At 39.0% G+C, this 23,330-nt stretch overlaps 2 pseudogenes; both read left to right on the top strand.

Annotated features, from left to right (window-relative positions):
• Positions 1-6,034: 6,034 nt before the first annotated feature.
• On the top strand, positions 6,035-9,590 carry LOC121104904 (annotated as a pseudogene).
• Positions 9,591-19,037: 9,447 nt separating this feature from the next.
• LOC121104903 lies at positions 19,038-21,369 on the top strand (annotated as a pseudogene).
• Positions 21,370-23,330: the final 1,961 nt, after the last annotated feature.

Below are 23,330 nucleotides of genomic sequence, written 5' to 3'. Positions count from 1 at the left end.
ATATATGGACCACAACTCTTTAGAATCCAGTCATCTGTTGAAGGACATCTATGTTCCTTCCACGTAATTTAGCTTATTGTGACAAGCTACTGTCAAGACATTAGGTGCATATGGCCCTTCTCTTCCTACGCTGTATCTTTGGGATTAAATACCCAGTAGTAGTACATTGCTGGATCATAGGGTACGCTCAATTTTTACATTTAAAGGGACCCCACAGTTTTCCAGATGTGTACCAACTTGCATTCCACCAACAATGTAGGAGGATCCCCTTTCTCCACATCTCTCCAACAATTGTGTCTCTGCCTTGTCAATTTCCCCTTCTAACTGGGGAAAGGTGGTATCTCAGTGTGCTTTTTGATTTCAATTTCCCTGATGGCTAATGATTTTGAACATTTTTCATGTGTCTGTTAGTCATTTGTTGACTTCCTTGGAAAGTTTCTGTTCATATCTTCTGCCCATTTATGAGTTGTTCATTTGTTTCCCCATGTATTGAGTTTGAGAAGTTCTTTGTAGATCTTGGATACCAGTCTTTTATCTGCAGTGCCATTTGAAATATCTTCTCCCCATCCATCGTGGGAATGCCTCCTTTAGTTTTGTGATCTGTTGCCTTGGCTATGCGAAGATTTTATCTGATAAAGTCCCACAAGTTCATTTTTATCTTTTGTTTCTCTTTGCCTTTGGAATTGTAATCATGAAAAAGGTTGCTTGTGGAGCGATGTCGTAGAGGTTGCTGCCTATGTTCTTCTCTAGGATTTTGATGGATTCCTGTCTCACATCAGATACTTTCACCACATCTGGAGTTTACCTTTGTGTATGTGTGAGAGAGTGGTCACTTTATTCTTTGCAGTAGCTGACCAATTTTCCCAGCACCAAAGTTATTGAAGAGACTGTATTTTTCCATGGGATGTTTTTTCCCTGCTTTGTCAAGATTAGTTGCCCAAAAGAGCCGAGGGTCCATTTCTGGGCTCTCTATTCTGTTCCATTTATTTTCTTGTGTCTGTTTTTGTGCCAGTACCATGCTGTCTTTGTGATCACAGCTTTTGTATAAGCTGTTAGAAATCTGGCATGTGTGATCTCCACTTTTTCCTTTTCAAAAGTTCCTTGGTGAATCGGGGCCTTTTCTGGTTCCACAAAATTTTTGAGCGGCTGTTTGTTCCAGATCACTTTGAAAAATGTTACTGGCTTATTTTGATTGGGATAGCATTAAAAGTGTAGATTGCTCTGGGTAGCATTTGACATTTTAACTATGCTAATTCTTCTGATTTATGAGCATGGAATATTTTCCATCTTTTTGTGTCTTCCTCAATATCTTTCAGAGTGATTTATAGTTTCAGAATATGATCCTTTACATCTCTGTTTAAGTTGAATTCCAAAGATAACGGTATGATTTTGGTACTACTGTAAATGGGATGGATTCCCTAATTTTTTCTTGCTTCAGTCTCATTATTGTGTATAGATATGCAACTGATTTCCAAGCATTGGATTTTGTATCCCACCACGTTACTGAATTGCTCTATAAGTTCTAGCAGTTTGGGAGTGAGTCTTTTGGGTTTTCATATAGAGTATATGTCATCTGTAAGAGAGACAGGTTTGACTTCTTTTTGCCCAATTTGGGATACCTTTTATTTCTCTTTGTTCCCTGATTGCTGTTGCAAGGACTTCTAGTACTATGTTGAAGCTAATAATGGCGAGACTGGGCATCCTCATCGTTCCTGGATCTTAAGGGAGGCGTTTCAGCTTTTTCCCGTTGAGGATATTATTTGCTGTAGGCTTTTATAGATGGTTTTTATCAGATTGAGGGAATGTACTCCTCTATCCCTACACTCTGAAAGGCTTTTAATCAGGAAAGGATGCTGTATTTTGACAAATGCTTTTTCTGCAGTCAGAGAGGATCATATGGTCCTTGACTCTTTTATGCTGATATGATCTATCACACTGATCGATTTCGAATGTTGAACCACCGCTTAATCCAGGGATGAATCCACTGATCATGTGATGATAATCATTTACGTACAGTTGGATCCTATTAGCTAGGATCTTGTTGAGAGCTTTTGACATCCATATTCATCAGGGACATCGGTCTGTAATTCTCCTTTTTGATGGGGTCTTTGCCTGGTTTGGGGGATCAAGGTAATATTGGCCTCAGTAGAATGAGTTTCAAGTTTTCTCTCTTTCTATTTTTTTGCAAACACTTTAAGGGGAATAGGTATTATTTCTTCTTTGAATATTTAGTCAGAATTCCTGGGAATCCATCCAGGCCTGGAGTTTTGTTTTTTGGGAAGGTTTTAATCACTGCTTCAATCTCTTCTATAATCATAATATCTGTTAATCATTCTTCCGTTTAGGAATATTGATAGTTTATATGGTGTCCAGGAAAGCATCCATTTCTTCCAGGTTGTTGAATTTATTGGCATAAAAGCTGTGATAAAGTTTCTAATGATCCTTCCTATTTCATTGGTGTTTGTTGTGACTCTCTCCCTTTTCATTCATAATTTTATTAATTTGGTCATTTCTCTCTTCTTTTGGATAAGTTTTGCCAGTGGCTTATCTATTTTATATATTCTTTCAAAGAACCAGCTTCTAGTTCTGTTGATCTGCTCTTACTGTGCTCCTGGTTTCTAATTCATTGATCTCTGCTCTAATCTTGATCAACTGCCTTCTCATGCATGATTAGGTCTGTTCTTCTGTTGCTGTTCCAGCTTCTTGAGGTGAGAATATAAAAACTGACCATTTTAGATTTTCTATTCTTTTGAGTGAGGCTAGATGGCTATGTATTTTCCCACTTAGGACTGCCTTTGCAGTGTCCCATGAGTTTTGGACCATTGTGTTTTCATTCTCATTGGTCTCCAAGAAATGTTTATATTGATTTTTGATTTCCTGGTTTATCAATCGTTCTTGAGCAGGATGGTTCTTAGTTTCAAGTGTTTGAGTGTCATCCAATTTTTCCTTGTGATGTGAGTTCCAATTTCAAGCATTGTGGTCTGATAATATGGTAGGGAATAGTCAGTCTTTTGGTATTAGTTGAGACCTGTTTTGTGACTCCAGAACATGGTCTATTCTTGAGAATGTTCCATTGCATTCGAATAGAATGAGTATTCTTAGATTCTGGTGTAGTGTTCCTATATATATCTATGAGGTCCATCTGTTCTAGAAGGTTTGCATTCGAAGGAACTCTTGTTTCTTTGTTGATTTTCTGCTTGGGTGATCTATCTATTGATAGATGTTGAGGGTCCCCTACTATTAACGTATTTTATCTATATGTTACTTATTCTGGTTAAGAGTTGGCTTGTGTATCTTGCTACTCTCCTCTGTTGAGGCATAGATATTTTATAATTGTCATATCCACCTGTTGGATACATCCCTTTAAGGAATAATATAGGTGCCCTTCTGTACTCTCTCACTACAGTCTTTAGTTTCAAATCCAATCTGTCTGATATGAGAATTGCTACCACAGCTTTCTTTTTGAGGTCCATTGGGATGAAAAGATGGTTTTCCATCCCGAGCATGGCGGTCCCCTCTCTTATCTTCCAGTATCTGTGCGCAGATTCACGGCTCCCCAGCTTCATACCTCAATACTCAGCACTGAGAGTGTTCATTTGTGGCAGAGATCCAGGTGATCTTCCACATCTCAGGCTGATTCCCTGGGTGTTCCAGGATGTTGGTACCTATCCAGCTCGATTCAGTCACCATGAAAAAAGGGGACCCCTACTTCTCACCTTCTTAACTCCTCCCCCTACATTAAAGGTATTATTCACCACGACCAAGCAGAATTTATTCCTGGACTGTAGTTTGGTTCAACATTCAGAAATCAATCAATGTGATCGCTACATAAATAAAAGAAAGGAGAAGAAACATATGGTCCTCTCAGCTAGATGCAAAAAAAAAAGCATTTGGAAAAGTGCAGCATACTTTCTTTATTAAAACTCTTCACAGTGTAGGGGAGGGAACAAACTTCAATATCTAAAAGCCATCTATGAAAAACCCACAGAGAATATCATTCTCAGTGGGAAAAAACGAGAGGAACTTTCCTCATCAGGAACATGGAAGGATGTCCACTATCACCACTGCTGTTCATCATAGTACAAGCAAGTCCCAGGCTCAGCAATCAGACAACAAAAAGATATAAAAGACACATGAATCCCAAGAAGAAGCAAACTCTCACTCTTTGCAGATGACATGATACTCTCGTATGGAAAACCCAAAGACTCCATCCCAAATCTGCTAGAACTCATACAGAATTCAGTAAACTGGCAGATGCAAAATCAATGCACAGAAATCAGTTGCATTTCTATACATACAATGAGCTAGAAGAAAAGAATTGAAGGAGTCAATCCCATTTAAAGTGCACCCAAACCATAAGATACCAGGAATAACAAACCTGCAAGGAAAGGGATCTATACTCAGTAATTATAGAATACACATGAAAGAATGCAGGAGAGACAAATGTAAAAGGAAAAAGCTTGTTTCATGCTCATGGATTGGAAGAACAAATATTGTTAAAATGTCTATGCTACTTAGAGCAATCTATAATAACAATCCCTATCAAAAATTACCATCAACTTTTCACACAACTGACAAATAATCCTAAAATTTGTATGGAACCAGAAAAGCAACGAGGGTTGCTGGAGGGGAGAGGGTGGAGGGATGGGGTAACTGCATGATGGTCATTGGGAGGGTATTGTGCTGTATGACACAGGTATTATATAAGACTGATGAATCACAGACCTGTACATCTTGAAATAAATAATACATTCTCATATCTAATTAATTGAATTTAAATTAAAAATAAGAAGAAAAAAATTATTCTTTTAAATTGTATTGGAAGATATAATTAATGCATTTCACAAAAGCTCATGCTAAAGGTGAAATTAATAGCCAAAATGCTTAAAAATAAAGAATGAGGATCACATCAATAATCCTAACTTTACAACCTAAGGAACTAGAAAAAGAATACCTTAAAACCCAAAGCTGGTCGAGAAATAATATAAAAGTTAGAGTAGAGAAAAATGAAATAGAGACTTAGAAAACAATAGAAAAAATTAATAAAACCTAAAGTTGGTTCTTCAAGAAGATCATGTAGGTTTGGACAAAATTAGCTGGATGGGCCAGGGAAAAAAGAAAGACTCAAATTACTAAAATCAGAAATGAAAGTGGGACATCATGACCAATTTCTATAGAATAAAAAAAGGATAAAAGAAGAAGCATTATAAAAAAATATATGACTACAATTCCTAGAAACACACAACATGCATAGGAATTAAATCAGAAGAAACAATCCCTGAATAGACCATATAACTAGTAAGGCGATTACATCGGTAATCAAAATTGCCCGACAAAGAAAATCCCTGAATGAGAGCTTCACTGGTGAATTTCTTACAAACATTTAAAAAAACAAATATATGAGTTTTGCCAGTAGTTTGATATTAACCCCTTACCAAATATATGGTTTGCAACATATATACATTATTGTTTCCTTTGGTTGATTCTTTCTTTTTGCTCAATTCTTGCCACTGTCTTTTGCAGCACCCAAGGAGACATTCCAAGTTGTGCTGAAGCAGAGGATGGGGGCCCATAATCCAGACAAAAGTGGCTACAAGAGGTCAACAGAACTTGACCCTAGACCATTCTCTGGAGACCCTCTTGCCCATCCTTCCTTCTCTAGAAAAGAACTCTGGGAGAGATTACTCTTGAGAATCATTGTCCCTCAGGAGGCAGCTGTGGAGTGTGTAATGAGTCTCAATCAATTATTATTCTGACTTTGGCCAGAATAAGAGCCTAGGGAGTCATGAGAGAATGTTACAACCTGGTAAATAACTCCTAATTTTCTCTGATATCCAGTTACCACCTTGCTTCCTGAGGAGGAAGCTAGAGTCCCCATTCATGCCCCATCTAGAAGCAGTCACCCCTTTTCCTCCATGATCTTGAAACTCAAGGCTCTTCTTTCCAAACCATCCCAGTCCTAGCTCCTTTTCACCTCAGGAATCAGAGGATCACAGACCTGCTCTCCAGGCTACTCATGGCCCTTTCTTGCAGCATGCCTGCTCCTCCACCAGGAGGAATGTTAACAAGTGCTCAGGCAGCTGGCTGTGAACTTCCCATTTGTGGAAGAGGGGAAGGCCACAGGACCAAACCCTTTTTGACAAAGATTCTGATGCTGACTCCCAGTAGGAGCTGTGAATGTTGAAAGCAGTCATTATCTGGTGACAAATCAAGGATAGATAGCCAGCAACTGCACTCTACCTGCATTATTTCCTTTGACCCTCACCAAACCTCCAAAAGGTAAGTAGAATTATTGTTGTCATTTTATCAGGGCAAAAAAAAAAAAATGGTGATGAATTGCCTAAAGTCACACGTGGAGACATAGTAGCAACATTAGGACTCAAACCTCGGCTCTGGAACCCACGTCTCAAAGGTCAGCATCAACTATGGCTTACAACTCTTTGTTCTGGTTTTCTTCTTCTTTCTCATACCTCGGTATTCCCATTTCTTTCCTGTGTGCTTTATTTCTGGTTTCTTTTTTCTTTTTTTTAGTTTTAAATGTTATCTAAATTTCCATATGTGTTTTATTGGAGTGAGGACTTTCAACATTAGCTTAATCCTCCATGTTTCCAAAAGCCCACCTCTTGAAACACTACAGACCACATGAACCATTCCTAGTCTCTACGCCCTTTTAGCTTTCTTGAACCCTCTGAACCCTTACATGTGTGAAAATAGGGAAAGGCATTTCAAAAGAGAAAACCAAATTCCTTTAGGTACAGAGATTCTTTTTAGAAGTACCTCATATTTGGAGAAAATATAATGCAACTTCAAAACCTTTGCCCAGTGTATGATTCACACAGGCACTATGGGAACACTTAGAGGAATTAGGTGGTTGAGGATGATATAGATTGGAATGTAATTATTGAGTAGAGTGCTCCTCTAGAAAAATTGAGTATTGCTAGATGTCCTGGAACTACAATAAGAAAATAGATCACAAAATGTATAATGGCTTTAAACAGAATAAAAGTCTATTTCTCTCCTCCAACGGAAGAGACCTGGTGGGTAAATCCCTGATGCACGAGCTACTCACTGGAGGTGGAGAACCAGGAACACCGAGCTCAATCTCCCAGTGACTCACCACACCCCTTCAGCCTCCTGGCCATTTCCATCAGTGGGAGGGGGAAGCCCAGAACTGGAACACATGGGTTAGGATGGATAGGCCAAAACTAGTCACATGAATGCACCTCGGTGCAAGGGAAGCCTGGAAAATGTAATTTAAATTGTGTCGCAGGAAGAGAGAAACAACAGGCTTTGGATCACAGCTAGCACGATCTCTGCAATCACAGTATGCCTCAGAATGCAAGTGAATCAAGGAGGAGAGAATCTGTATGAAAGCGTTACGGGAGCATTACAATACTAGGCAGAAAATGATGATGATCTAAGCTAGGGCTCCAAATCATAAGCAAGAAAATCTGAATTATATAAGAATTATTTAAATGAACAATCAACAAGATCAGATGTAGAAGTGAGGGATACACTGGCTGAGTGTGCTTCTGAACCTTCCTCCACGTGGGGAGCCCCGAATATAAACCTGATTTAACCCAAAAAATATTGAGTGCACAATTTTCCCACAATAGTCTCTCTGGGGTTATTAAAATAAACAAAGTATGGTTTTCCTTTTCAAATAAGCTTGCAAACTTAGCTTAGCTGGAGCGCAGAGTATAGTGTTTGGAACGAACATGTGATAGATGCTGCATGTAGAAATAGGGGAAAGAGAAGATCAAGCTTACAGATATAGCCAAAGAGTTCACTTAAAGCACTAGTTGAAATGACTAGGGAGTTGGATTGACCTCAAAAAAAAAGAAAATAATAAAGGAAAGGAAGAGAAAAAGCTGTGTGTTATCGATATTGAGAGTTCTCCAAGACATACACCCCATCAAAGCAGGTGGTGAAATTCTTCTTAGAAAAAGGAGACATTTGGGAGAAAATTCACTAGGCTTGTTTTTGCTGGGACATAAACCCAGTGATCCTGGTGACACAATCCTCCAATGTTTCTAGTGTAGAGCACCTGCTACTTCCTGGGCTCTGGGATCACTATTAGCTGGTCATTGAACAATTCTGAAGTTCATGGACTTGTCCTTGTAATCACACATCCTTTTGCACCGGTGTATTTTGCAAATTCCAAAATGCTGCCCTTTTTCCTTGTCAAGTGCAATAAAGTTGAATGTGACACGTTTGAGCTTTTCCATTATATTTGTAAAGTCTCTGAGATCACAATGTCTTAACATGTTAGAATAAGTGGATTAAAATGTGTATTTTTGCACACATTTTTTTCCATTAGCCTAGCAAAATATCTAGCACATACAATATAAAAATGTGTTAATTTATTAAATCCTAGGTGTTTGAGGGATGTGATTCTGGGATGGAGGAGGATAGGCATCTTTGATTCATAGATTGCTCACTTCTTAGACATGAGTGTGAATGGGCTAATTGTTGATCAGCCCTTTACTGATCAACAAGGATAATTCCCAAAAATGTTGGCTATCTCTGGATTCTGTAAATGCTTCTAGAGATTGCTGGTCACTTGAACCAAAACATGATGGATAAGGAAGATCATTACAGTAACTTCACTAATATTTCTGGATTCCTCTCCCCTTTCTTAACAAAGGACATGAGGAAGAGGCAAACCAATCTCTCTACCCACTGGAGTTCTCCTCCTGGGAGTTACGTCAGCAGGACCAGGAAGACTTCTTCTTCGTCCTCTTCCTGCTCAATTTACCCCATCACTTGTTGAAACCTGCTCATCATCTTGGCCATTCACTCTGACATTCGCCTTCACAACCCATGTATTTTTTCCTTGCCAATCTCTCCTTTGTTGACATCCCTCTTCTCCCTTAACTATCCCCAAGATGCTGGCCAACCATCTCTTGCACAGCAAAGCCATCTCCTTTGGGGGATGCCTAACACAGTTGTATTTTTATGATTGCCTTGGGTAACACAGATAGCTATATACTGGCTGCATGGCATATGATCGTGCGCGGGCCATCAGCCGCCCACTTCCATTACACAACAATTTGAGGCCACCATGGACCTGTGTCTTCCTAGTTATTGGATCTTGGGTGGTTGGAAATGCCAATGCCCTCCCCTTACACTCTCCTCACAGCTGGTCTGTCTTTCTGTGGCAACAAGGAAGTAGCCAACTTCTACTGTGACATTACCCTCTGCTTAAGCTGTCCTGTTCTGACATCATCACTTTAATGCTTAGTGATGATGTACCTAGGGGTTGGTGTTTTCTCTGTGCCAGTTACTATGCATCATCTTCTCATTTCATGTCTAGTCTTTTCCACAGTCTTACGTGGTTCCATCCACCAAGGTGTGCTCAAAGCACTTCTCCACCTGTGGTTCTCACCTCACGGTTGTTTCTCTGTATTACTGGCCTAGTCAGCCGGCATGTATTTCCGCCCCTGTCTAGTTACAGCCTGAAAGGTGCTAGTGATACTGTGATGTACATGGCAGTGACCCCATGTTAAATCCCTTTCATCTACAGTCTGAGAAACCGAGACATGAAGGCTGCCCTGGGGAAACTCTTCAGCAAGAGAATCTCAACATAACCAATGTGAAATAGGAGAATACAGTACATTGGATGCACTTGGAAATCCAGGCTAATGTTCATCCCTGCCAAGAAGCTGACCTTTGATCTTTTCAGCTCCAAGTCTTCCTTTCTCTGAAATCTAGAAACAGTTTATGATACATCTCATTTGAATTTGTCACTTTGTATGGATTATTATCATTTCAGCAACACAAAAATATTGGGTCATGTCCCAGATAAGCTACTCAAAATCAGAGTAGGTGAAAGGTCTGGCGAAGTTCTGCTTCTACACCAACATATTGGAAATAATATCTGCCCCACTATGGTCACATGATGTGAGGATACAATAGTCCATGATTTAAAAGAATATAAAATCACTATTCAAATTTCAAGGTTTTTACTATTATGCTAATCACCCTATTATGCTTACAAGACTCTGGGGTAGAAAACTGTCTAAGACATCACTGTACCCTCTCACAGTCTTGGTCATAAAAAGTGTGTATCCATGATTCTTGGTGGAAAATGGATGAACAAATAGAAAAAATCACTCTCTGAACTGTAATTTCACTAATGATAGACATAATCCAGACCAGACTTTATATACCTATCATAGTAAAATCTTTAAGGAAATCTTTAGTCCTTTAAGGAAATGCCTGTAGGAGATTTTTGTTCTTATGTATTGTTGCTTAAACTAGACTGTTTCTAAAGAGTCATAAGATTCTGCCTATAATCTTAAAAAAATGATACTCATTAATTGAGTTGTGCATTTTAAAGTAAAAATATTCTGACTTAATTAATTACACCATGAAATAAAATTGCAGTGACAAAAAATTGGGGTGCAATAAATGCAGAAAAAAAGAGCACTATTGAGAAAATGTAGACCTTCTTTCCAGTATGGCCCAGGGAAGATGAGACTTTGATTCTGGATGAGTCAGCCCTGACATGCAGGTGATATTTCCTAAACAGAGATAGTTAATCCAGCAGGTCACCAAATACCGCATCCAAGGAACCCCACAACCTAGCAGTTTGATTCAGTTCATCGAGGAAATTATAAAACTTTCTCAAAATATTAGTAATATATAAGTGATTGTCCTAACATCATATTTCCAAGCAGGATTACATGTGCAACAGGTGAATTGAGGTGTATCTTAGAACAGTGTGACCAACGCTTTGTTTTATTATCTACCATTTTTAACTGCCAGTGAAAAATATAAAATTATTATTTCTGTAGATAATTCACATTGTCAGCTAGTTGTCCATGTTGAAAGAATTTGGATGTTGAGAGGATAGATGACATTATTCACCATTTAATGCTTTCAGCCGCGTCTCTAAGATCACACAGGATGAAACCTGCAGTCATCTTACTTCTTCACCTAAAGGATTTGATATAATGCATGGATATTGCTGATATAATTAGCTGGCAAAACGGAGGATGAGCATTATACTAGTGATTTAGTCAAGTTGGCCAATAAAATGTGCTATAAATAGTATTGCCTGCCCAATGAGTAGAAGATTTAGGGATCTGTTTTGTTCACATTGTTGTATATTCAGTACTTTGACATGCTTATCATATAGTAATATGAAAATTTGTATGGGTGGGAGAATTGGTATAGGCTGGTATAGGTATCAAAAGAGGGCATATATTGCATGGTGCACTGGGTGTTATACGCAAGTAATTGAATCATGGAACATTGCATCAAGAACTGGGGATTACCATGTATGGTGACTAATATAACAAAATAAATATTAAAAAAAATAAAAATAAAGAGGGCACATATTGCATGGTGCACTGGGTGTTGTACACAAGTAATGAATCATGGAACTTTACATCAAAAACTAGGGATGTACTGTATGGTGACTAACATAATGTAAAAATATTATAAATAATAATAAATTTGTATGAAATGAATATGTGAATCCTGCAATATATGTTTTGACAACAAGTGCAGACACAGGTTAATTTTGTTGTTATGGGTATTAGCTCAAGTAGGCCAAATCATATTGTAATGTATTTCCAAATTCTCCACATAGTAAAAATATTGGTGCCAAAGAGGAATGTATAAAGAAGAAAATGTAGAGGTCTTAGGAGAACCTCCTTACCACTTAGCTGCTCTATATCAGTTTCATCTCTATTCTTCTGTTTAATTTGAGAAGGGAAGTTAATCCTCAAGCTCTACTTGTAGTCCTGCAGTAATCATAAGAATCTACGTGTAATGCTAATACAATAAAAATCACGTGCATCAGGTGCTATCAAGTCATCCTCTCAGCCATTTCCCTTTGATTCTGTCGAAAACTATGCTGTTCCGGTAAATTTAATGCAGCTGTAAATTACATATTACTTACATACCAGTGTCCGGGGGATTGACTAAGTGGAAAAATACAGATATAGCTGGTATGTCAGTTTGGATGCTTCAGGGCCACCTCAGGAAATTCAAATCACATCTGGTTTTTAAAGCCAAGACAATTTAATACAGGGAAGTAGATCATAGGTTTGTCCTGAAAGACTATAGGAGAAAGAAGAGGATGTGAAGATAATGCAGAGATTATTAACTGCAGTAAGAAGTCACTTCCCTAGGTACAAAAGGAAAAAGGTGGTGTCACTACAACACCTGGGAGCTCAAGAGAGTTGACCACATGTCTGACAAAGCTTATGTCTCTGAGGTGAGGCTGTCAAAGCAGCTGCCACTTGTGTTCACCAGCTGAGATGACCCAAACCTTCATTCTAGCACAGTCCTGGCAGCACCATGATGATGATGATGAGTGATGGTGTGATGATGATGTTGTAGTTCCTGTTAATCTCTATTATTGGGCATGATAATATAAAGTCACCCCAGACATAGTTCTCTAGACATGGGTATTCTTACTTTGCCCCTCATTGTTTGAAGGTACAACAAAATTCCTTGGTAATTGGGTTATCTCTCACAGCCAGTAGAGAAAATTCCTTTTCTGAATGTCACTGCAGAGCATGCTACAATTTAATGAATCTGAGCAATTAATAGTAATATTTAAAATGTAAAATCCCCACAAGATTCCTGTTGATGTCCTTTCGTAAGGCTTTAAATAGCTAAGCCAACAAAAAAATAAACTTCCTGAGGAACTGATTCTTATACATATAGTGTATATAAACAAAAGCAAGGCAAAAAGCGAGCAGAGGATTCAGTGAGAGGAACAAGAGGGGGAGAGACAGGAGAGTGCAACTGGGGATGATTGTTTAGTTAAATATGAGTTATTACAAAGGACCCAACTTCTCGATTAGCATGGTGTCAGGGGTATTTGATGGGATTTGAGATGACTTGATGGCGATAGATTAGATATGATGATAGATAATAAAAACTAATGCATGAAGCAATAATGGAGTTTGTGTTGAACTTAAAATTGGGTAGACAACGAGGCAGATATGGAGCAGAGGATTGGCGAGACCAGGAGTTTAATTATACAGCTCAGAGCAATCTGAAGAAATAGTAGAAGATATAGAAAAAGGATCTACAGTTGACCCTTGAACAAACATGGGTTTGATGCTACGGGTCCACTTATAACACAAATTTTTACAGACAGTACTGTAAATGTATTTCTATCTTCACTTATGATTCCCTTAATAAACTTTTATTTTCTCCAACTTACTTTATTGTAGTACAGTATATAAGACACACAACATACAAAATATGTGTTAATAGACATTACCTGTTATTGGTAAGGCTTCCAGGCAACAATAGGCTATTAGTAGCTAAACTTTTGGGGAAACAAAGCTACTTGCAAGATTTTTACTGTGCAGGGGGTTGGTGTCCTAACCCCCAATTGCTCAAGGGTCAACTGTAAACACAAAGGTAATGAAATAGAAACAATAAATATGGTAATTATTATGAAAGCAATAAGTAAGGAAATATCTTCAAGGGTTTAAGATTTCACTAAAATGTCAATGATGCATTTAATGAAAATTGTGAATAAGAAAGTCATTTAAGTAAAAATAAATTCCATATTTTCAAGAGTTCTTATGGGACATTTTCATGAAGGTATTCAATTAAAAAGTAGAATGAAAGATACATGAAATTTGGAGTAAAATTAACAGAACTATGGACCATATGGAGAGATAAGTAAAGTCATGGAAATAAGATGAAATCATCTAAGAGTATAAGAGATTCAAGCCTGAGAGTCTTAGAGCAATCCAAATTTCAAGAAGGGAGCCATGATGCAAGAATGAGGATCGTGGTGGAAGTAAGACACTCAACAATCGATAGACTTGATGTCAAGCTACGTGTCGTCTCCTTTTTGTAGCCAGCTAAAGACATAGCAGTGTATTGTCACGGTAATTTGAGTAGGCATCAACTGAAAAAAATGTACAACAGCAATAGCTAGGGAATAAATCAATAAGTTACAAAAGAAATTCAAAACATGTCATGCAGCTTTAGAAAATGTAAATAACTTCATTAAATAGCAAATATACATGTGTATGCAGTTGTACGTATTTACTGTAATATACAAATTATTAAGTTCTTAATTTTCTTCTTGTTAGATTTATTTATTTGTTTGAGGGGAGAGAGAGTGTGTGTGTGAGCATGAACTGGTGGGGGGAGGGCAGAAGGAGAGGGGAAGCGACTCCCTGGAGGCAAGGGAGCGCTGAGGTGGGGCTTGATCCAGGGACCCCAGGATCATGACCTGAGCCAAAGGCAGATGCTAACTCAACTGAGACACCCAGGTGCCCTGTGTCTTTTTAATTTTCAAAGTAGCCCTGTGGCATGAAGAAATAGCCCTCCTTACAAATAAGAAAATCATATCTCCAAAAGGTGAAGTGACTAGTTCGACGCTCTTTCAATTAGTGAGATGCAGGTCTAGTACAGTGGGATTGTGCAGCGTTCCTCATGAGGAAGTGCTCTTCCCCTCAACTCCACAGCAGACCCACTGAGAAGATGATACAAAATTCTGAGTCAGGATGTGTGCACTAGCAGGGAGCCATGAGAGAACTTTGAGGGCAGAGGGAACTCTCCACCCTCGGTAGAGCGTGAGCTAATTCAGAGATGGGAAACAGGTGAACCTCACAGAAGTTAGCAAATTTTGAAGCAAACAAGAGAAATGATCCCTTCTCTATTTTATCCTCACCATCTTCATTCCATAATCCATACTATCCAAGTGCAGACTGAAGGAGATGTCAAATAATTCCACAAGTAGCATGATAGTGTTCCCAAAAAGGTCAATATGGTGAGTCACTTAGAGTTCCCAAACTGATGCTATACACAACCTAATTGCAGTTTCAACCTCCAAGAAATAACAGTCTACTTTGGTCAGTCGTGAAATGTTTCAATCTTCCCCAATGAGACTGCACACATGGGCTAACTCATCTCCCAAAGAAAGATGAGGTCAGCTGCATGATAAGATCCCTTGCTTTTCCCCTAGCAAACAACCCCGCCTAGAACAATCCTTTTTTTTTTTTCACTCTTTCTTGCTCCCCTCCTTCTATGAAAACCTTCCATTTTGTACAACTCCTTGGAGTGCCTCTCTGCTTGCCCAGATGGAGGGCTGCCTGATTCATGAATCACTTAATAAAAGAATAATATCTTCGAATTTACTTGGTCGAATTTGCTATTTAACACTAGTAACATAAATCACAACTGTCTTATTCCATTCCTCCTCTGGTTTCAGGAAGTCATAGGAAAATTTAAAATATGTGACATTGGGCCATGGGTTTAGGAAAATCAAGAGAAAAAGAAAATATTCCTTTCTCTAAAATTACACCTTCTCTATTTCTGAAGAAAGGGATAGTATGAGAACCATGTGTCCTCTGAGGACAATTGCTCGATGTCTAGAGTTAATGAGAAGCACTGGGGCTAAATCTCTGATGGTTGCAGCAGGCCTTGAAAGATCTCCATGCTTACTGATGAATAAAATGCTAAGATCCCACCAGACCACAGAGGTGTCATGGCATGTCCTTAATGCCTTAGTGCTCCTGGACTGCCAACACAATAGGGACACAACCTGGATTCTCGGTCCTTTGGGTTTTGGGTACTTCACAGAATTAATTATCTTTAATTTAAGGATCTTGAGGTGATCTAGCCTCATAGCTAAGAATAGCGAACTTTTTACTTCCAAGGATGCTGAAGAAATTACTAGAACACATTTCTCATGGGTCCTATGAACAAAGTAAGGGTGGACATAGCAGCAAATTCGGAAATAAATAGAAAAGGGATGTTCTGTGGTAAGTTATTAATCCCATGTGGTGTTTTTGAGTGCTCATCCCAGGATGACAGTGTTGGCATGAGTGGTCAATCAACCCTGAAATCTTGATCCCTTTCTCCCAGAATGGAAAAAAAATTAAAAGTTCTCTAACATTGTGAGACAAAAAGGAGAAATTTGAGTAGATGCAGTGATGGCAAGAATCATTCAAACACATCCAGAGCCTGAAGCAAATTTCCTTTGCTGCCCTCTAGAGATGCCTCCTTTCCCCTTCCTCTGACCACCCACAATGGGAGAGATGCAAGTGAGGCAGATGAAAGCCTGCCAAGTAACACCCTCAGCGACTGGCAAAACAACCAGGTAAGAGCTAGAGACGAATACATGACTCCATTCTGCTCTTTTCTCCCTTTCTCCGGTGTCCATCCCCGCTTGTAGTCTGGTTGCCCTCCATCTCTCATAAATGGCACCCCTGTGAACAACAATGATGATACTACACTGCTTTGAGGGCAGAGACCAGGTCCTTACTTTTACAGACAGTGAGAGTCATCGTGCTTTTAAGGAGAACAGAGCACAAAGAATCAGCAGTAAGCTTTCTCTCCAAATATCTTCCAGGATGATCCACTTTCACTCAACCTCTAGCTTAGAAGGATACACAAAGTGCACTCACATACCCACACACATGCACAATTCATGAACATACAATCATGCCCACACACCACATTAAGTCATTAGAAGGATAGTGACTCTAGAGAAACCAAAGAAGTTTATCTGCTATTTACAGAATCTCCAGAAAAGAGGACATTATACTGCACATTGTCTTCCACTTTATACATTTTATGAGCCATGGTTTGGTTTTGGAGAATGGTTTCCTCAAATTTTTATTTTTCAATAAGTAGTGCACATTCATGGCTCAAACTTCAAAACGAGGTAAAAAGATATATGTGAAAATCTCTCCCCTCTCACTGTGTCTTATCCACCCCAATCCCATACAAGTAATCCATTGTTAGATTATTAGTTGGTTTCCTGTTTATACTTCCAGACACTTTCAATAAACATGTACTAGCTTAACAAAATATTATATTTGTGGGAGGTGGGGATAAATTGTTATTTTAGGACCAGTGTGGGAATAGGAGTTGGAATGTCTCTGATCATTCAGTCCCACACCACCTTACTCCCTGTTTCTAACCTTATAACGTTTCTTTTTTCTCCTGGATGTTCCCTTCCTCACCTGTGGGGAACAGGGTTTCTCTAAATTTCATTTCTTGTTTTCAAATCGAGTGAGTTCAGAGGGCTTTAAAGTTGAAGTTCACCCCAAAATTATAAGCCTTAAATCAACCACAGAGAATTTACATGTTAAAAAAGCACACAGCCATATAAAATATGAGAACAAATTTGTTTTAGTCTTTTTTTTTTTTTTTATTTTTTGATGTGCTGATATTTTTATAAGCAAGCCTGGGGAAATACCCACTGTGAAAAGAAAGACAACATGCCTGAAGTTTTACGTTTGGATGAAGTGCTGGGTACTTTTACAGCAAGAGATGGCCTCAAAGTTGTGGTAGCAAACATGGAAAGAAAGGACAAAGCATGGTCTCTGGTCTGTGACTTAGAGAGCCCAGAGGAAACTAGTGAGGGTTAGGTTGCTCTGTCTGCTGTTGAAACACTCAGAGACAAAGACTGACAAGAGCGAGATTCTGAGATCCTTTTGAACTGCCTCAAACCAATAAGCCACCTCTGTCCTGATCGCCCAAGGGAGAGGTAAGTCAGCTCAGGCAGTGGAAAAAGCCACCACTTTGGAGCCAAGAGACCACGAAGTAACTGTGGTTAGAAGGGGCATAGGAGAGTCAATGCAGCTTGTGTACAAATATGCGGTCAGTCCACTACTCCCCACCACACAGAGCTCTAAGGGTGTAGAGACTATGAATCTAAACATAGGCCCTGAGTAGTGTGGGCACTCCATCGAGAGAATGGGGGAAACACCACCCATCATGACACATTTTACTAATGGCACACAGCCAACGACCTTGCAGATATCACCTGCTAGCTAGACACATTGTGGTGATTCTTGAAACCATGAATGGAGTGGAAGGAACAGGTCTTGGAATTAAACACTGAGGCTAGATCCCAGGTTCCACCCTTGCTGGATGTGACTTAAAAGTTAATGGTTATTTATTCCATTTTCTATTGGGGTTGTGCTTTATCAGTTTATTAAAATTACTGATTACTCTTTTAAAATATTAATTCTTTCTATAATATCAAGTGAAAAAGCTCCCACTTTTTGCTTGTCTTTTCTTACTTTGTGTTTGATCTTTTTTTTTGAAAGGACAATTTTTTATAATAATATGTTTATTATATTATGTTAGTCACCATACAATTTTAAATTTAATCTGAATTAAACCAATGTTCTTTTCCTTTAATGTTGCTTCATTGTTTTTTACCTAAGCCATCCTGATCCCAAGATCAAATAACTATTATGTTGTACTTTCTCCTGGTTGCTTTATAGTTGTGTCTATATATAATGCTCTTTAACCACCTGAAGCTTATTCGTTAAACACTGTGAGGTGTGAATCTAAATTCACTTTCCCCATAGGGAGTCAACCAGCTTTGTACACAGTACCATCTGTTCAATCTCCCTTCCTTTCCTCAGCTGGCACTTACCATCTTTAGCAGAGTAAAATCTTATGCTTGACTGTGTGCTGTCATGGGCTTTCTATGTTCCGATGCATTTTTTTAATGAGGAGGGGAGCAGTGTGCAGTATGCGTGCAGTATCTGCATACAAAGAGAAAAAGGTTTGGTGGATATCCTATGGTAGTGGGGAGAGATACTGAGTACCTATTGCCTGGTGAACAGTCAATTCCAGTTGGTGCAGCTAAGGGCTGACAAATTCATAGTGGACACAATGTGCTCAGTTTTAGGAAAAGGGAGCAAGGATTGAGAGAAAGTGGTTCTATGTAGGTTCAATTCCTTCAGATAGAAGCGAGTGTTCCTTTCCCAGAATTTCAGCTAGTGCGTTTGTTTTGCTTTGACACCTTTATGTCTCTGTAATCATAATCTTTTCTCACAAATTCTAATGACCAGGACATTTGAACTCAAAACTAGAATTAACTACCAATCAAAAGGTTCAGGCTGTTCCCCTCTGTCTGAACATTGCTTCCAAGCTCCCTTTCACCATTCTATTCATTCTTTGAGGTCTTGTTATCAACATGAAGAGATACTTACTGGAGCACTTAATGTTGTATCAGGCTCAAGGGCTAATTTCTAGATTTCAAAGATGAACAAGATAGATCATTTTCTAGGTATCCAAAGATGACGGTAATGGAGGACAGACATAGTAAATGGAAGGTCACAAATTCTGGAGTGACATACGCTGTGATTGGGGACCTTGCAGGACCAGAAGGGGCATGAACCCAGTTTGTTATAAAAGAGGATAAGTCAGGAAGACTTCTCGAAGAAACAACATCTAAGCTGAAGGAGACGTGAAGGAAGAGGCATTCTAGCACAAGAAAAATAAGATGGGCAAAGCCCAAAAAGGTGAAAAAAATATCTAGACTTCCTAATAGTGAAAGTATAATTGTGCATGGGTAGCAATTAGGAAGGAGAGTTCATGATTGCAGAGAGGTGACTATAACTTAAATACGCGAGTTGATCAAGGGTTTTCAGGCCATATGAAGACGTTTAGAAGTTTACTTTGGAGTTATGAGAAACCCCAAAGAAAGGATTTTCAGGTTGTGTAAACATCTGGATAAGATTTTAAAAGTCCATTCTTCTGTGATGAACGAGCACCAGATGGCAGGTAGTTACACAGGCAGGATTTTTCAGGTGGAGTGACAAAACTGTGATATGATTTGTAGAGAAGCTTCTATTCTGTGGTAAGGAGACCAGATGGCAGGTAGGTATGCCTGAGGCAAGAGAATGACTTGCCCAAATCTAAGTGATAAAATGAGTGTCCTGAATGAGTAGTGTAGCTGGGACCAAGTACAGTGGATAAATAAAAAGAAATGGGTAAATTTTCACTATATTGAGAAATGCAAATCACCATGATTTGGTAGTATTTGGATACAGAGAGGAGGAAGAAAATGGTCTATAATGGCACCCAGGCTTTCCGCCAGTCCAGCTGCATAGATAGTGGTGATAATGATTTCAGCATTAGATATGCTTTCCACCAATTTCAAATCTTTTTTTCCAATAGCCATGCTTTTCTTCAAAATACGGAAAACATGCTAAAGATTTATTTGACCTGGTGAAATCTTGATGGAATAATGTCACATAGCGTCACATGAATGACACAAGAGTTATGCAAACAACTCCAACCTAGCTTTAAAGTCGTATACTAGATTAATGTTTATATAATAAATCTTTTTAAAAGAAACCTCTCTCCCACTGCAAACAAGACTTTGGTTTCCCATGGCAGGAAGCACAGACATTTGCAAATATTCCATTGAACTACATGAAACTGCCATTTCTGTGGGGTCCTAAGCAGTTAAATATTGATATTTTCATCCAATGATGTTTCACCCATTCTCACATTAGTAGCTTTTATTGGAATACTCCATAACTTTCAGAGTTCACAAACCAGGGCATACCAGGTTTCATTCAATTAACGCAGCTTTTCTGCTTACAAGACAAATGGGGTGGAAAACCTGACCAGCATCTCGAATTTTACCTTCTGGGGATTTTTGCTATGCCGTAGAGCAGCAGGAAAGTCCTCTTGGGCTGTTTCTGTCCATGTACCTGGTCACAGTGGCAGGCAACCTCCTCATCATCCTGGCCATCATCGCTGATGCTCACCTCCACACGCCCATGTACTTCTTCCTGGCCAACCTCTCTCTTGTTGATGCCTGCTTCATGTCCACCACTGTCCCCAAGATGCTGGCAAACATATGGATCCAGAATCAGGTCATCTCATGCAGGTGTCGATCGCAACTGTATTTTTCATGCTGTTTGCAGATGCTGGAAGCATTCCTCTTGGCCAATATGGCCTACTTCTAATCGCTATGTGCCATATGCCACCCACTGCATTACATCATGGTCATGAGCCCTGGGCTCTGCATCCTTCTAGTTTCTGCATCCTGGATCATGAATGCCCTCCACTCTCTCCTACACACACTCTTGATGAACAGCCTAGTCCTTCTGTGCAGAACACAAGATCCCACACTTCTTCTGCGACATCAACCCCCTTCTGAGTCTGTCCTGCACAGATCCCTTCGTTAATGAATCTAAGTAATTTTTCACCATTGGGGGTCTTGCAGGCCTGGTTTGTGTGCTTTGCCTGGATTATCTCTTTACACACATATTTTCTCAACAATCCTGAAGATCCCCTCAACTCAGGGGAAGCAGAAAGCCTTTTCCACTTGCAGCTCTCATCTCTCTGTAGTTTCTCTATTCTTTGGGACTTCGTTTTGTGTTTATTTTAGTCCTCCCTCAACCCGCTCAGCACAGAAGGGCACAGTGGCATCAGTGATGTACACAATCGGTGGTAACCCCAGTGATGAATCCTTTATCTATAGTTTGAGGAACAGAGACATCAAGTCTTCCCTCTTAAGAAAGCTAATTTTGGGTTAAGAAAATCCACTCCCTTGTAGTAGTGACTTCACACCCAATATGGAGGTCTCCACTTAATTGTATTCACCATAATTAAGCAGTAAAGAATGAGAAAAGGATAGAAAGTGGAGACCTCACTTCCAGGGTCTGTGATATGAACTTGAAATATTCATGCTTAAGCTCTAGGACTATATCAAAACATACCATCATCAGGCCAATATCATTAGCTTAATCTCTTCCCAATCATAATGCGCTAAAATCACAGCCATTCAGATTTATAATATAATAAAGGATATACCTGAATACTTTCAAACAATGTGCGGAATAGCTCATGACCAAATAAGAGACTATTTGGTCATGCTGTTGGTATGTGGCCAAGAATAACCCAGGGAAAGATAAATTTCCCCACCATTGCTATGATGTTGGTGACTTGGATCCCTGCCAGTAGTGTTTTTGACATTGGGAATCCCCATGTCTGTGAAGTCCCATGCTGAGCGAATAGAAACTGGGACAGGGAAGGAAGGGGTTTGATGGAGATGGAGTCCTTAGGTGGACCTGCTGTAACATTTCCACCAGGCTACCAAGACCTCCATCCCTCTTACCACCTTAAATTTCACAGGAAATTTTTGATTTTTATCTTGGGGAAATTTTTTTCCAAATCAGTTTCATTTGAATGCCTGGCAACTATTAATATTGTGTGCTGAACCCCACTGGCATGGTTGCATTCATACAAAGTAAGTTGTGGCAAATGATTTATGATAAACATAGCCTTACAACATTTGTTAATCTCCCCAAATACTCCTGTCCCAGTTCTCCCATCTATCTATTTTATACTGCTAAATCATTCACTTTCACTGAACATGACTGGCTTCACCTTATTAGAAAACATCTAGTGACCTTATACTGTCTGCAGAATAAAGTTCAAACTTATTTGTTATAGCATTCAGGAACACTGTTACCAGCTCATAACATATATGGTTCACAGCTCACACTGTTCTGTATTGCTCCCAAGATCAATCCCTGGCCAATATTTTCATAACACATTGACTATTGTTGAAGTTTTCCAAAAGGACTTGGAAAGTAGGTCAGTAAGTTTTGGCAAATATATATACAATAAGAAAATTCTATAACCAATTACATTCCATAAGAAAGTAAAAAGCTACTCTTGGTGTGCCATATTTTTATTCTTGCCTATTTCCCTAAGTATCTAGTTGCATGCTTAATGACATGGGTTGTGATTACTGTAGATACTATCTTCTCCAGTAGAAGTCAATTATTGATAGCCAGCTCCCATGCTGGGTGATGATACGATGATCATATCATCCTCAATGGGCAAAAACCAAGAGCTTTCCCTAAGCAAGGAGCATGACAGCAATATCCACTCTCACCACTGTTGTTCAACATAGTACTAAAAGTCCTAGCCTCAGCAATCAGACAACAAAAAGAAATAAATAAAATGTATCCAAATTCGTCAAGGATGAAGTCAAACCTTCACTCTTCACAGACGCATACATGATATTTCATGTAGAAACCCGAACGACTCCACCAAACACTGATAGAACTGATTCATGAATTCAGCAAAAGTCACAGAATGCAAAATCAATATATGGAAATCTGTTGCATTTCAATATACCAATAATGAAGCAGCAGAAAGAAAATAGAGGAATCGATCCCATTTACAACTGCACCTAAACCACATGAGCTACCTAGGAGGTAAAGGGTCTATACTCTAGAAACTACAGGACACCTCTATGAAAGAAATTGAGGAAGACACAAAGAGATGGAAAAACATTCCATGCTCATGATTTGAAGAAAAACGCTGAAATGTCTATGCTGCCCAGATAAATCTACATCTGACGCAATCCTGATCAAAATAACATCAGCATTTTCATTGTGGGCTAAAACAAACAATCTTATAATTTGTATGGAACCGGAAAAGACCCCAAATAGCCAAAGTAATGTTGAAAAAGAAAAGTTAAAGTGGGAGGCATCACAATTCCAGACTTCCGCCGTATTACAAAGCTGTAATCATAAGACAGTATGGTACTGTCACAGGGG

The sequence above is a fragment of the Ursus maritimus genome, unplaced genomic scaffold (assembly GCF_017311325.1).
Source record: "Ursus maritimus isolate PB19 unplaced genomic scaffold, ASM1731132v1 scaffold_24, whole genome shotgun sequence".
Lineage (NCBI taxonomy): Eukaryota > Metazoa > Chordata > Mammalia > Carnivora > Ursidae > Ursus > Ursus maritimus.
Note: the sequence above shows the minus strand (reverse complement) of the source record. Positions and strands in the feature narration are given on the sequence as shown.